This window comes from Ornithodoros turicata, chromosome 4 (genome assembly GCF_037126465.1).
Source record: "Ornithodoros turicata isolate Travis chromosome 4, ASM3712646v1, whole genome shotgun sequence".
In the NCBI taxonomy this organism is placed as follows: Eukaryota; Metazoa; Arthropoda; class Arachnida; order Ixodida; family Argasidae; genus Ornithodoros; species Ornithodoros turicata.
In genome coordinates this window covers 42,904,988-42,920,194 of record NC_088204.1, presented here as the reverse complement: position 1 = coordinate 42,920,194, position 15,207 = coordinate 42,904,988, and the positions used below count along the sequence as shown (strand labels likewise).

The 15,207-nt window shown below is 49.5% G+C and overlaps 1 protein-coding gene across 3 annotated transcripts in view; it reads left to right on the top strand.

The window, feature by feature from the left end:
• The window catches only part of LOC135393060 (lysosomal alpha-mannosidase-like), a 492,848-nt gene that overhangs the window by 304,230 nt on the left and 173,411 nt on the right, over window positions 1-15,207 (top strand). The gene's annotated exons all lie outside the window — the stretch shown is intronic.

Here is a 15,207-nt window from a genome sequence, read left to right as displayed (position 1 = left end):
GCTGCCCACGGGCAAACAAACGATTGTTTCATACCGCGCTCAGAAGTCACGCTGTTTTCGGTACGTCTCGAGAGCACATCGAACATCCGTGGACACTCCTGCCGTTTTCGAGTGAATCGTACCACGCTTCGAGTGGAACGTAGGTTAAAAATTATATTTCTTCTATTCCCTATTACAAATAGGATATTGCATTACAAAAATTCGCATGCTACGCAGAAATAAACTGTGCTCAAAGGCTTTAGTGAGCATTTCGCGGCTCCACGAATTTTTCAAAGAATCCTCAAAACTCAGCAGATCCGGATTCTTCAGGAGTAGGTGACGTCACCAACAGTTGACATGTTTCTCTTAGCAACAGTGCAAGCGTCTCTGCTCTTAACCCAACGTTGGAAGTCTTGGTCAATCGGCAGGGGTGCACCCACAGGTCGCACAGACACGGGTATGCGCAGTTCTGTGCTGCAAGGTGGAGGTTATTAACCTCCATCTTGTATGTAGAATGTTCCCACTCTCTCCCTTTCAAGCCGAGTTTTCGCAGTCGCAAGAGTGGAAGTTTTATCAAACGCAGGGATGCATCCACAGGTCGCACGTTGTGCTGCCAAGTGACGTGAGATATGGGCTCTCATGATTGGGATTAGCACCGCCGACGTCCTAGGGTTAGTCACGACTTACTTGCAGACACTTTACGTCTCACAAGGCGGCAAAATATATGTCATGACAGAAGGCATACGCATCGGCTCTAACGTCGCACCTCTCTTATGTGACATGGTTATGGCAGGAAGGGAAGTTTGCGGTAAAACTTGAAACATTTGGTGTGGTTAAGTGCTTCCGTTACGTACACAATGTTTAGTGTATTTTTCTTCCGGGGCCCTGAGCACAGACCTCACATAGGAAGTCCTTAGGGTGTTCAGCGACCGGCATGTGGACGCCCAGTAGATGAAGCATTCTACATACACCATGCAGGTTATAATCCTTGCGTGAGCACATCTTATATCATCCTCCGTGAAAAAAGGCACTAATCTTTTTAATCGTTATCTCCGGCGCCGAAGAACAGGAATGATTTTTCCTCCTCCCTTGTGTTTTTCCCTCCCCCCGTTTCTTTGGTCATTTCATTAAAGAGTTGTTGTTGACACTTGTGTAGTTCACTCCTCTCGTCCTGTCTTGCTTGCACTCCTTGGCAGCGCCAAAACTTCTGAACTGTGAACTTATACCAACTAGCCCAGCGTGAAGCTTTGTTGGAAGTCTGTCAATAGCTGTAGTGAGGAGAGGAAAATCGACCTCGGAGGAGCAATGTTGCCAAACGCCTGGGTAAATTTGAAACCACATCATCATCATCACACATACATCTTTACAATGTCAAAACTACAAAATTTGTTTTATGATACTTCCAGTTCACATAGAGAAACAATATTTTAGAAGAATGAGACACGTGGATTGCAATGGCATAAATTTGTTAACATTCTAAATACTGTCCATGAATTATCTCAAGCAAGTATACGTGTAATAAGTGTTTGTCGTCGAGATTTATTGTACAGTGCGCCTATTCGCCGACATGGGAACTCCAGAACTTACGGACATTCCGGACATAATACATAAGACATCCGGACATAAGATTAGAGGCCATCTTTAGTCGTCATCGGTACGCAGGTACACATCAATGAGGTGCATCAAATGACATCGAGGGGGTTAAAATCATGAAAGCAGCAGAGGGATGATGTACTAAGGTGGATAATAGGCGTCCGAGGTTAACTCTGCGGTGCCCGGCGCTTTCGAACGCTGCGACAAACGTCCGCCGCTTGTCTTGCGGCACAGCTTTAATTCAACTGATGCAGTACTTCTGTGCTGGAGTTTCCCTTTTACCACACATTGTTGTAATGTGAGTACTGACGTCAGTTTCGGGTCTGTTGATTGGTAGGTAGAAAACATCGCGTCTACCAGAGCATAAAAATAGGCTCGAAGGACTTGAGGGGAAACCTGATCTCGTCGTTCCTGGAGGTCCGGGAGAAGTACGAAGGTGGGTGGCACAGGCAGAGACTAGGGGCGTCCGGCGTTGTGACGTCCTTAGCTATGAAGCCAGCGAGAGCATGGCGTGTCCTCTGCGCTACCCGTTGGAAATCACTTTCAGGACGGTATCGAATTTTCCTGAGGAGTGGGTGACGAGGAATGTTCGCACGCAAACGTAGGAAGTGTCGAGCCGTTTCAAGCTCACGGAGCACCTACATCGGAAGTTCACCAGCTTGCGCCAGGACATGCCGTGTTTCAGCCATTCTTGGAACTCCAAGGCAGCGACGAAGGCTTCGGGCAAACATTTAATGAAGTATCTGAATGGTATTTAATCACGTTGTGGAAATCCAGTGCAAGATTGGAAGGCTGTAAAGCAGAGTTATGCCCTCACCAAAGCTGCGTGAATGGCTACGAGGGAGCGCTGATCACAGCCTCATCCTAAGCCAGAAAGATGTTGAATTGCAGGAAGCCATCGCTGCACTTTGGTTTCAAGTTGCTGAACGTGACTAGCCCAGCGCAGGTCCGAATCCATGACCACACCAAGGAAGCGATGGGAACGTACAGGCTAGAGCTTTTTTCCACCACCCAAAGCGGGAAAATTCTCATAGCCTTTTGCGGGTGAAAGAGAGCTCGACGCACTTTTCGGGCGAAATGTCCAACCCAAGTCGCGTGAGGTACAGATGGACATTATCTAAGGCTAGGTGCAAACGGTCGTGACTTGCCTACTATTCAAAGGGCGTTGTCATCGGCATACACAGAGAATGCTACTTTGCGAAGAATTATCGATTTTAGGCCTGCCATTACCACATTAAAGAGTGTAGGACTCAGAATGCTTCCTTGGTGACGCCCTGATGAACATGACGCTTAGAACTTTGGTCGTGGGATGTGCGGACAGCGACGGTCCGGTTCGTAAGGAAATCGTGGAGCCAGTTGAATAGTCGACCAGATACTCCAAAAAAGCTCAAGGCGTGCAGCACACAAATGCGGTATAATAGGCGTGCTTGATGTCGAGGAAAACGGATACAATCCGCCGATGTGCACAAGCATGTTAGACTGTAGAAATGAGGTCGTGAACGGCGGGGTCCATGGAGCTTCGGTGGCGACGAAAGCCTGCCATTTCGTGAGGGAACGCACCTTGCTTTACGAGCCACCTGCCGAGACGATAACAAACCATTTTCTCCATCAGTTTTCCCACACAGCTTGTCAGGCTCACAGGGCGAAGAGAGGACAGGGCATTTGGGGGTTTGCCTGGTTTCAGGACGGGGACAACTAATGCCTCCTTCGAGGTAATTTGAAGGGATCCCAGTTGCCAAGACGTATTATAAACATGAAGGAGAGCTTGGAGTGACCTGCCGTCAAGGTTACGCAGTGCGGCATAAGTGATGTTATCTGATCCCGGGGATGAGCCCACATCTGCAAGCTTCAATGCCGTCTTTAGCTCGATTGGAGTGAAGTCGCGGTCCATAACATGCGGTGGACGGGGGCAGTCTTGGTAAATTTCGGCCGTCAAGCTCTGGACAAAACTGCGTCGTACCGCAGTCGTCGAGGCAGCCGCCGGTGTCGTCAGTACAACGGAGAAATCTGTCGCTAGCCTGTTTTCGTCTACACCCTTAACGATATCCCATGCCGCGGGAGGATTCTTTTGGGGGCGCAACCTTCAGAGCTCGAATTGTCCTCCAGATTTTCGTGGCCAGGTCAAACGGTGAAAGGTGTTGACAAAACTTAGGCCAACGCTTCCGGTCTTCTTTCGTGCTCCTTTAGCTTTCATCCGGCGGTTGCTACTACAATCTCAGAAAGTTGCCCTGTTCTACGAACCGTTCTTTCAGCTCAGCGACGTAATGCTCTAAGACGGTTAACTGCTGGGGAATAACCGACGTGACCTGTTACCATTTTAGACAGGACCCCCGCTTTCCTAATGGCGCAACGAATGGCTTGCGAGAGGGCTTATGGGGACATACCGGTGTGCATAAATGTTCGGATGCCGGCACGAAAGAGTCTCCCGTTCGTGAAAGTAATCAGTCCGGAGGTGGGCGAGAGAGGCAGTTTGTCGGGCGAAATATTTAGCGGAAAATGGTTACTGTACCTCGGGTGTCGACATCGGCAGCGCACGACAACTGGCAAATTATGTCTGCTCAGCACCACGAAAGATTCAGCACATCGAGTGACGTTGGTGATCGCATGTAAGTTGGCTGCCGGTTGTTAAGTAGGCACATGTGGCCGTTCTCCGTTGCTTCCAACTAGAGCCCTGCACTATCCGCGGATGGAAGCGGATATCCGCGGATATCCACAAGATACTTGCGGATTCGGATGAAAATTTAGAACTTTCTGCGGTGTGCGGATCGGATGCGGATACGAAGGCGGCGGATCGGTAGCGGATCGAATGCGGCTATACCGCGCGGTGTGATTTTTCCACGAGCAATCTATTTGTATGGCGCGCCGACAGTGAGCGCATGCTCGGTTTCGCCTTGACCATGCACGGCCAAGACGGAAGAGAAAGCATTCTGGCGTCTCGAACCATGCGACCACCGACGAGGTAGCGTTCCACGCACGTTCCAGAAGTCTCTCCATATCGCGTTTGTTGAAATGTTTACCTTTGCCTGTCTTTGTGAGCCCTTCCGTGACAGCATGGAGGCATCCGAAATTATACCAACATATGCTTCCTGCGGTCTTTACGCGTCCTTCGAAACGTGCGGATTTTGCGGATTGGATGCGCATGGTGCATTTTGCTCAGCGGATCGGATGCAGATGTAAATTGTTGTGTATGCTGCGGTGCGGATCGGATGCGGATAACGTGTGCGCGGATGCGGGTCGGATGCGGATGCCACAATTCTCATCCGCGCAGGGCTCCACATCCTCCTTCCCCGGCCGTCTGTCGTACGACTTCCCCAGGCCGTATGATGAGCATTGAAGTCACCCAGCACGAGAGCTGGGGATTCCAGTGAATTGACTAAGCGTTCGAGGTCAGTCCACGGAACCTGTACCGCGTGACGTAGATAGATACTGACTACACAAGTGAGCTTGTGGGACAATACTACCTGTTAGCGCACCAGGTTCACTTTCGGACATTACTGCTCCCTATGTCGCCGAAATTTCGGTTCAGATGCTTGGCTCACATTTGGAGCCTCCCGGCCTCAGGTTGCTCTTGTTGAAAGACGCGTTTGGTGGTAGGCAGCAAAAATATAGATGTACAGATATAGACACCATAATCCAGCTGTCGTCGAAAGCTAGCAGTCTTACGCTCTCTGTGTCGGCAATTATTGCTGGTTATTATTGTAAGAAGATTATTCTGCAATACACTGAAGCTTGAGGTGCAACGTACTGTTGCAGAGGAAACACCTTTTTAGGACGGATTTAAGCGCTGAGAAAGGGCGCCACGGGCAATAAACTACTGCAACAACACAACACAGAATGCAGCACGCAGGTTGCACTGCCTCACTTGCAAGCCAAGTCATGTCGATCCCTCATTGCGTATAGCAGAAGGATAGACGCTCATAGCGTGTTGCCATACCAAACCACGTTCTTACTCGCGCTCCTTCTGGTAGCAGCATTTCTTCAGGCGTGACCATGGATGTGGCATCGACTTCACCGCAGGCTAGCGATGACCCAATCTCCCCCTTTGGCCCGAAAGGGTACAACACCACGCACGTACACCTTCTCTAAGCAAGTTCAGCGATTCTAGTGAACATGACCAGTATTTGATATTCGCACGTGCAAAGCGCGTGCCTTCTTCTATCAGTGCTGTGTGCGGAGGTCATTGCCCGCTGTACATCCGAAAGTATCGCCCAAAAGGTGGCATCAAAGTGCTGTGCCAACCCCTTCGATAAACACAAGAAGAACATGCGTGGGACAAACATAATACCTTCAACATTGGCTAAGCGCACAGTGTCGCTTCAACTGGTCCCTGGGGACAAGCTGTGTCGAAATTGTTACATGGAATGTAGCAAGCATGAAAGGACACCACATCAGGTGAAACTGAACCGGCGTTGAGCCCTGGAACACCATCCGGGAGCCTACAGCAAGACTCACTCCGTTCACTGAACGAATCAACGGGAATCCTTGGTGAAACTCCTGTAACACGAAAAAGGGCCATAGCACAACCACAGAGATACGCAGAAGCGAAATTGTGTAAAATACAGTCCAGGGCAAGAAAATCTCTATAGACGTCTCTATGCATCGGCATAGCAACGCCGTCGACATCAGAAGAGCCGTGCCCCATCCTCGTCGCTGATTATAAGACCTTGCTGCGAGAGTTGAAGGAGAAATTCTCAACAGAAGAGAGCGTATCACGAAGAGCGATTACATTAACGCTGGCACCAGCGTCGTGGTCAACACAGCAAACCATGGATTACTCCGGAGCGTCTGACCGCTTGGTGCGTAAAGCCAGGGACATTAGGGACAAAGACTGGCGTCCTCAGTGAACCAACATCCGCAAGGGGAAAACAACCACTGGATAATGAAACCAAACAATCAGTGAGCGCGACGACGACGACGAAGACAATTTCATAACATACTGCTAGCCAGGAAAGAAGTATGTCTTGAAGGGACAGCAGAAGCGCTTGTTGTTGACTGGATTAAAGGAAGCTTTCGACCTGTGGAAGGCCAGCAATCCTACATAGAAAATTTGATTCGAAAAGTTCGCTTCTTTGAGACCTTCCTGGTGTGTGCTTGCTGGGAGCCCCGGACCGCATTCTGTGTGCGTTTGCAGTTATCATCAGAACGTGAAACTGATGCTCAACGCAGCAGGGATACAAGAATCCTACAAAGAGCTTCTGAGGTTGATGGAATGTAGTATATGTGAAGAAACATGCATGCTGGGCGGCTGCCGTGACTGCCCTGGGCCTGGAGCGCTTCATGGCACGATTGAAGTACATATACTCCGAATGTCTGAGTTCTGCGACCAGATCATGAACGGAAACCTTAGTTGCAACACCTGAAGAGTTTCGTCAGAAACTCATCCATGCACTTGAAGCTTTGAAAAAGCACCACTTTGCAAGTTCTGCGCAGTCCGCATATCTGAAGAGCTTGAAGACAGGCCATCCTCAAGACGAAGCCGTTGTGCAGCTGAACTACTAAGAAAACTACACATATGTAGCGCAAAATTCCCGCGGCCATTTTACTGGCATACGTCGCAGGCAACATCACACCCCATTACACCCCATTACCCCCCACTTCAAAGATGTAGCAGGTGACCAATTGCAACATTCAACCTATGTCGTCATTTCCGGCTCTCTCACTCATGACAACGCATCTGTCCACATATATCAGAACATTTTCCTGCAGCACTTCCTGGATGCTCAATCGCATATTAAAAGGTTGCACTACTTTTCGGACGGAGCTACCTCACAATATATCTAAAAAACTTTATCAATCTCTGCTTTCATCACGAAGTCTTCGGACTTCATGCGACGTGGAACTTTTTCGGAACATCGCATGGGAAAGGTGTTTGCGAGGGGATTGGAGGTACAGTAAAGAGACTCTCATCAAAAGCAAGTCTTCAAAGATCTTCGATCGTCAAATTCTAACCCCGCAGGAACTATTTTTGTGGGCCCAAGAGAATATTCGCAACATTTTCCCACTGTGGGTCTCCTGCTCTGAAGCACTGGAAGAACAGACCAGGCTGAAAGGACGTTACGAGAAGGCCAAAGCCATCCCTGGCACGCGTGATTTTCAGTACTTTCAACTACGCTCCACACACAAGGTCCAGGTGCGCGTGACATCATCCTCTAGTGTTGCAAAAACCTACAAAGTCAGCATGGACCGATACTGAATGCCTTCCCCAGTGTGCCCTGTTCAAGAGAAACAGCTATGAAGAGAAAATTTTAACTTGATGAGAAGCTGTAACTATTTATGTTTCCTGTCGTGAGTGTAATAAAATATTGCAGATAAACTACGCCATCTATTTCACACTGCGCGACTGATTCTGCGCAAGTCCGAAGGGAGCGAGCGAGCAGTTATGGAGCATAGTAAACTTAAAAAGTCACTACTAAAAGACAACACATATAAGCCTTTTAGTTTTTTGCAGGTTTGATGTAGGCAGATAGCACTTCGTTTTGCCGTTAACGAAACGTCCGAATCACGACGCCCACATCACGTTTTTTCCGGTTCAATATTGCGAATTTCGCATTTTCGCATTTCGCGAACTCGCGCTTCGACGTAAAAATTTTGACGTTTGATGACGTTTGATGACGCGAAAGGCTCGCAGCGCCTCACTTTAGTCCGCAAAGGAACTCGCGAGTTTCATCCCCTTGGCGGAACTACGTCACTTCGCTTCCGTCACTGTCTCTTTCGAGCTCCGCTTTGGAGAAGTTCTCGGAAATTTTGACAGGAGAACACCGGAAGTGCGCTTGGCCGTTTAGTGGAGAGAGCTATGACTGTCTGGACTCTGGGGCCGCCACTCAACGCACCCATTGGTTCAAGCTGTGATTGATGACCCCGCTTTGATTGATAGGCCCCTTTTTTTGGCTCCGCCCACTTCATGCTGATTGGTCCGCTCCAAACCTATCGATCGCTGATTGGTTGGCCATAGCTCCACCCCTTATGCTAATGAGCTGGCTTGGCTACGCCCACTTAACGTTGATTGGCCCATGCTAAGCCTGCTGATCGTCGATTGTTTGGCATAGCTCTACCCCTTTATGCTAATTAGTTGGCCTGGCTCCACCCCTTCATGCTAATTGGTCCACGCCTAGCCTACTGATCGCTGATTGGCAGGTCGTAGCTCCGCCCCTTTTTATTAGCTCCGCCCACTTCATGCTGATTGGTTCATCCTAAGCGTACCGATCACTCTCAACATTTTTTAGACTTATAAGCTCTGTGATTGCTCCGCGCTAAGCCAACCGATTGGCCCTTCACACTAAGCCTACAGATCGCTGGCTCTTTTATGCTATTTGGCTCTGCCTCTTCAAGCTGATTGGTCCGGGCTAAGCCTACTGAACAGTGACTGGCTAGCCTGCATTTTTCACTCCTAAGCCGCTCCGGCATTGGCCCCACCCCGGCCGCTGGGCAACGGCTTCAGAGAAGACAGGACAAGATATACTTCAACCTTTATTTGGTAGGACAGGGTTCAGACTCCTCCTATTGATCCAGCTGCATCGTAGAGCATGGGTTGGTAACTGGTTCAGCTGCATCACAGATATCATTGATCACTCATGTAAGGATCCACTCATCGGTCCATAATACTATCCGTCTATCGGTCCATAATCTTCCAGTCATCTCTTGACCCAACCGCTCATTGGTTATTCTAGCTGGTCATTCAGCTCCTTCGGTAGACTCAAACTGTCAGAGGCTGAGATAGACCGGACAAGGAGGACGACAACGAAGTGTTTGCGCTCGCGCACTGTTCTGTTCGAAGCGAAGCTTGGCCGAAGCATGTGACGGGCTTTCGCTAAGATGTACTAAGTTTGTCTTTAACTGAATAAATGGGAAGTTATATTACTGGCGACGAGGGAAGTACGAACTCCACGGACACTACAAGATGAATCAGGCAAGGCTTCCTGAATTCGTACCAGGCTCCAGTTGGAACTCGTGGCATGAACGCCTAGAATTTCTCTTCGAGGCGAATAACGTGCAGGACGCAGCTAAGAAAAGGGCTCTGTTGTTCACGTTTTGCGGCGAACAGACCTACGACAAGGTGCGAGACTTGCTGCATCCGCTCACACCGGCGCAAGTTCCGTATGACGACATAATCGAACGTCTGAGCAGCCATTTTGAAACAGGTCCTTCTGAACTTCTAGGGCGCTGGCGTTTTCACAAAAGGGATCAACTTCCTCAAGACACAATCTCTGAATATGTCGACGCTTTGAGAGCTCTAGCTAAAGACTGCAATTTCGGTAATGTTGCCGTTCCATTACCGCTACCACTTGCACCAACCACACGATCGCCTGCCACGGCGCACGGTGATTCCCCAGCGACCCAAACTGCAACCATGGCTTCAGCGATCGCTTCACCGTCACAAGCAACGGTCTCACAAGCTCCGACGACCGCTGTTCCGGCTTCGGCGAAAACAATTTTACCCTTGGAAGTGATGCTACGAGACAGATTCATCTGTGGTCTGAGGGACGTGCACCTGCAGCAGCGTCTACTCTCCGAAAGGAATATCACATTCCAAATGGCGGTCGACACCGCGAAAGCCATGGAATCCACGGTTTCACAACAGGCAAGCATGCGCAGCAGGGAAGAAAACAAAGTACTTCAAACTTCAGCAACCAGAAGCCCAAAGAAGAATAAGCTCCCTAAGCCGTCCAAAAAGTGCTACCGTTGTGACGGTGCGCACAACCAGAAAAGCTGCCCTCATCGAAATTCCACATGCCAGTTCTGCAAGAAACTGGGGCATATTGAAAAAGCATGCATAACGAAGAAAAAGAAGCAGACTTCCGGCACGCGCTCATCTGGACGTCAACAAGCGAATAATCTAACTGCCGACGAAGCAGATTCGTGGAACAGCTTATTCACGGTCAACTCCATGAGCCAATCGACAGAGAGCTTAACCGTATGGGTTACGGTAAACGAACGCCCTTGCTGCTTCGAAGTCGATTCCGGTGCATCACTTTCAATAATGAGTGAGAACACCTTCAACCAGCGATGGGACAGCAACAGACCACGTCTACTCAAAGCAGCATTGAAATTGAGGACGTGGACCGGCACACCGCTTCAAGTCCGGGGCAAAGCACGAGTCACCGTTCAGCTACACATGAAGCAAGCAAAACTCGATCCGTACATCGTCGCGGGAACTGGAACAAGCCTCCTAGGTCGAGACTGGTTTGAGCCACTGGGAATTTCACTGTCTGGCATTCACCGAGTCACGGAGTCACAGTGCCAACCACTACTCGATCAGTTCAGCACCCTTTTTAATGGCAATATATCAGGCCATGTAGGCGACCCTATACACATCGAGCTGCAGCCAAACGCAGTCCCTAGGTTCTTGAAGTCCCGCACAGTGCCACTGGCATTGAGGACAGCAGTCGACAAAGAGTTAGACAAGTTAAAAGAGCAAGGCATTCTGAAACCCGTTTCTTCTTCGACATGGGCTACGCCGCTAGTATCAGTACCGAAGCAGAACGGCAGCTTACGTCTATGCGGAGACTACCGTAGCACGGTGAACCAAGCGGTAGCGAAGGCAGCGTATCCGCTTCCCACAGTAGATGATATGCTGGCTCTAGTTCAAGGAGGCAGGATCTTTTCCAAGATCGACCTTCAGCAAGCGTATCAGCAGTTACGAGTGGACGACGCATCCTCAGAGCTACTCACGGTGAACACGCCACGTGGCCTATTTCGTGTCACACGCTTACCTTTTGGTGTATCTGTCTCGCCTCTGGTATTCCAGAAATACATGGACAGCCTTCTGGCAGGGTTAGAAGGTGTCGGGGCGTACCTCGACGGCATTGTCATTTCTGGCAGTACCCTCGACGAGCATAACAAGCGTCTGCGCTCTGTGCTTAAGCGCTTGACTGATGCAGGGCTCAAGGTTCGTCTGGAGAAATGCCTTTTCGGCGTACAAGAACTTGAGTACCTTGGGTATCATATCAGCGCAGCTGGAATCAGACCCACACAAGTCAAGGTCAAAGCTATCCTTCAGGCACCCAACCCAAGGAACAAGAAAGAGCTGCAGTCCTTCTTAGGATTGCTGAGCTTTTACAACCGTTTTCTAAAGGACCGAGCGTCTGTTGCAGAACCCTTGTATCGGTTGCTACACAAGGACACACCATGGTTTTGGGGATCCCAAGAACAAGACGCTATCGACAAGCTCAAGCAGTTGCTAGCTGCAGCACCAGTATTGGCACATTTCGACGTTAACCGGCCCGTTTTGCTGGCATGTGATGCCTCACCATACGGCATAGGCGCAGTCCTTTCGCAACGGACACAGAACCACTTGGAGGTTCCAGTAGCGTTCGCCTCACGGACACTCAGCAAAGCCGAGCAGAACTACGCGCAGCTAGACAAGGAAGGCTTAGCAGTGGTATTTGGTATGAAACACTTTCATCACTTCGTGGCTGGTAGGCATATAACCGTGGTCACAGATCACAAACCGCTACTTGGTATCTTCAGTCAAGAAAAACAGATACCAGCAGTACTATCGCCTCGGATGCTGCGCTGGTGTCTCTTGTTAAGCGCTTACGATTATACACTGATATATCGTCCGGGTCATCGGCATCAGAACGCAGACGCGTTGAGTCGTCTTCCGCTTCCAATCACAGCTAATGAGGACACTTCTACTGGTGACATTTTAATGCTGGAATCAGTCGAGTGTGAACCACTCACACCAAGACACATTGCAAGCTTAACCAAACAAGACCCTATTTTGTCCAAGGTATTTCATGCTGTACAAACCGGCGACTTTTCCAGTTAGAGAGAACAAGCGTTCACACCGTATAGGAGGCGTACCAGTGAGCTTTCCACGTGTAAAGGATGCGTGATTTGGGGCTCACGTGTAATTTTGCCCAAGAAAGCACAATCGCTAGCGTTAAGAATGCTCCATGCCAACCACCCGGGTATCGCAGCCATGAAAAGTACAGCAAGAAGCCATTTCTGGTGGCCCAAGCTGGATCATGATATTGAGATCACGGTGAAGAGCTGTCCGATGTGTCAGACTTGGGCTCGCGCTTCTTCGCCACTCGTGGACAAGAGTTCGAGCGTCCCCACAGGCCATGGCACACGCTACACATGGACTTCGCGGGACCCATCGACGGTTGGTCGTACCTTACCGTCATAGACTCATTTTCCAAATGGCTCGAAGTCAAGCGCATGCGAAGCACAACGTCAGCACGCATAATAGAACAGTTACGCAACATTTTTGCGACGTTGGGCATCCCTAGGGTAATCGTCACAGACAATGCGCCCAATTTTGTTTCGGCGGCGATGGCGAATTTCTACACAAGGAATGGAATCAAGCAACGAACAAGCGCTCCGTTCCACCCATCCACGAACGGACAAGCAGAAAGGATGGTCGGAGAAACCAAACGTGCTCTCAGGAAATTAACTGACGGCAGCATCGAGTGTCGGTTAGCACGTTTCTTGTTCAAACAACACACCACAGTGTCTACAAGTACAGGGAAGACCCCGGCGGAGCTCCTCTTCGGGCGGCGCTTGACTACGCCCCTGGATTGGATGCACCCAGAAAATGACTCGTCCAGTCACGAGATTCCCCAAGTTCTTCCACGGTCCCACGACTTTGAACCTGACCGGTTAGTCTTCATTCGCAACTTCTCGGGAGAGCAGCCGTGGATACCGGCCGTTATAATCAAAAAGATCGGTCGTTGTTCATTTTCTGCGAAAACTGCAGACGGCAGAGTTCACCGTCGGCACGTGGACCACATCAAGCCACGTTTGCTGAAGAGCGACCATGTAGCGACATGGGAAATAGCCAAAGCAAGCTTACTCAACTTTCCCCTCGACATGCAGCATGCTCCGCAAGTGACTCAGTCACACGACCACGGCCATTCAACTCAGGAAGGTCAGTCAGCTGAGAGTAATGAAAGTCTCCGGCCCCAGAGTCAGACCCCAGGTGACTTGCCCCCTCAACAGGAATCTTCAAGCAAGGATCACCAGCCTCCAGAATCAGCTGGCCTCTCTGAGCAGGCAGAGCACAATAGCGAGGAAGTGAACCAACCGGCAAACCTTTCATCGCAAGAGCAGACAAGAAACGACTCTACAGCACAAAGTGCTCACAAGAGAGGACGTTTTGGCAGGGAAGTTAAGACGCCTAAGCGCTACAAAGACTTTCACTTAAATTAGTTAAATTAGTTTCCTTAACGCATGGGTATTTCTTTACTTAGCCGGGGGGAGTGTCAGAGGCTGAGATAGACCGGACAAGGAGGACGACAACGAAGTGTTTGCGCTCGCGCACTGTTCTGTTCGAAGCGAAGCTTGGCCGAAGCATGTGACGGGCTTTCGCTAAGATGTACTAAGTTTGTCTTTAACTGAATAAATGGGAAGTTATATTAAAAACTGCTATTGGTTCATTTAACTAAAAGTGGTCACTCCCAACCGCTGATTCGACAACCTCACTGCAAGCGACTCGTTGGTCACTTCCACTCATCTCTAGACCCAACTGCTATTGGTCCATCGAACTGCAAGCCACTCATTAGTCGCTCCCACTAATCTCTAGATGCAATAAGTATTGCCAGGGTTATTAGAACTTTTACCATAACATAAATTTAGCAGCGGTCATTGGAACTTTCTACCCAATTGGTGCACATTTCTAGACGGCCACTTCCACTCACGTAGAGATTTCTACCCAACGGCTTATTGGTTCCCACTTCTAGCCTGTCACTTTTATCATCTCTACAGCTCCCTCATATGCTGGTAGACTCCAACTGCTATTGGCCGATGCTATGCAAAAGGTCCATTCTGTCCGGCTGTGCTGTCTGGGGTTTTTCCTGGGTTTTCCTCAGACGCTCTCAGACATATGTCGGCACAGTTCCCTTGGAAGTCGGCCCAGGACGCACATTCCCCCAGGGCGTCAGTCGTGACGTTGCCCACCTCTGTGAGGCCGACAACGGCGAGCCCTCACCAACACCACCACCACCACTACCTAATTGCAAGCCACTCATTTGTCACTCATTGCTACCCAACTGCTGATTGGTTCATACTTCTATCTAGAGTGCCGGTCACTTCCACGGCGTTAGAAGGCTAATTCGCTGCTGAACAATACAAAACACTAAGAGCTTACATCAACATGTTTGGTGTCGCGCCCTTCCTGCTGCTCACACTACTCATAGCCATCGTTGCTTCCCGGTGCTAACGGGAAATAAAAAAAAAACATCTTCAGGGTACGACGTGCACATCTCAAAACACACGCTATCCATCTCTCCATAGAACAAGAGTAAAGTTGGCTTCCATGCATGCGTTAGGTCAAGCTCATCCCTGGGAACAAGCTTAGTATCGTTGTTATAGTGTGTGCCGTGCACTTCAACATAAAAATTTATTTCAATGTTTAACAAGCAGAATAGCAAAGAAAATCCACTAATTATGCTATGGAGTGAAGCGCGTTCATTCTTAAAAGCTTAAAGGGACGGTCTCGTACAGCCGGGGCGATTCCGAAACTTAGCCAAAACTAGCTTCACAAGTACTGTACACATACAACCATCAAACAACCATCATTCGGAATAACCAAGTCGTTTTCAAGGAATTTGTCAAAACGTGCCGTAATAGCAAACGACGAAACGTGCGCTTCTCTCATGCATACGTCACGTATGACGTCCGCCTGCGGGTACG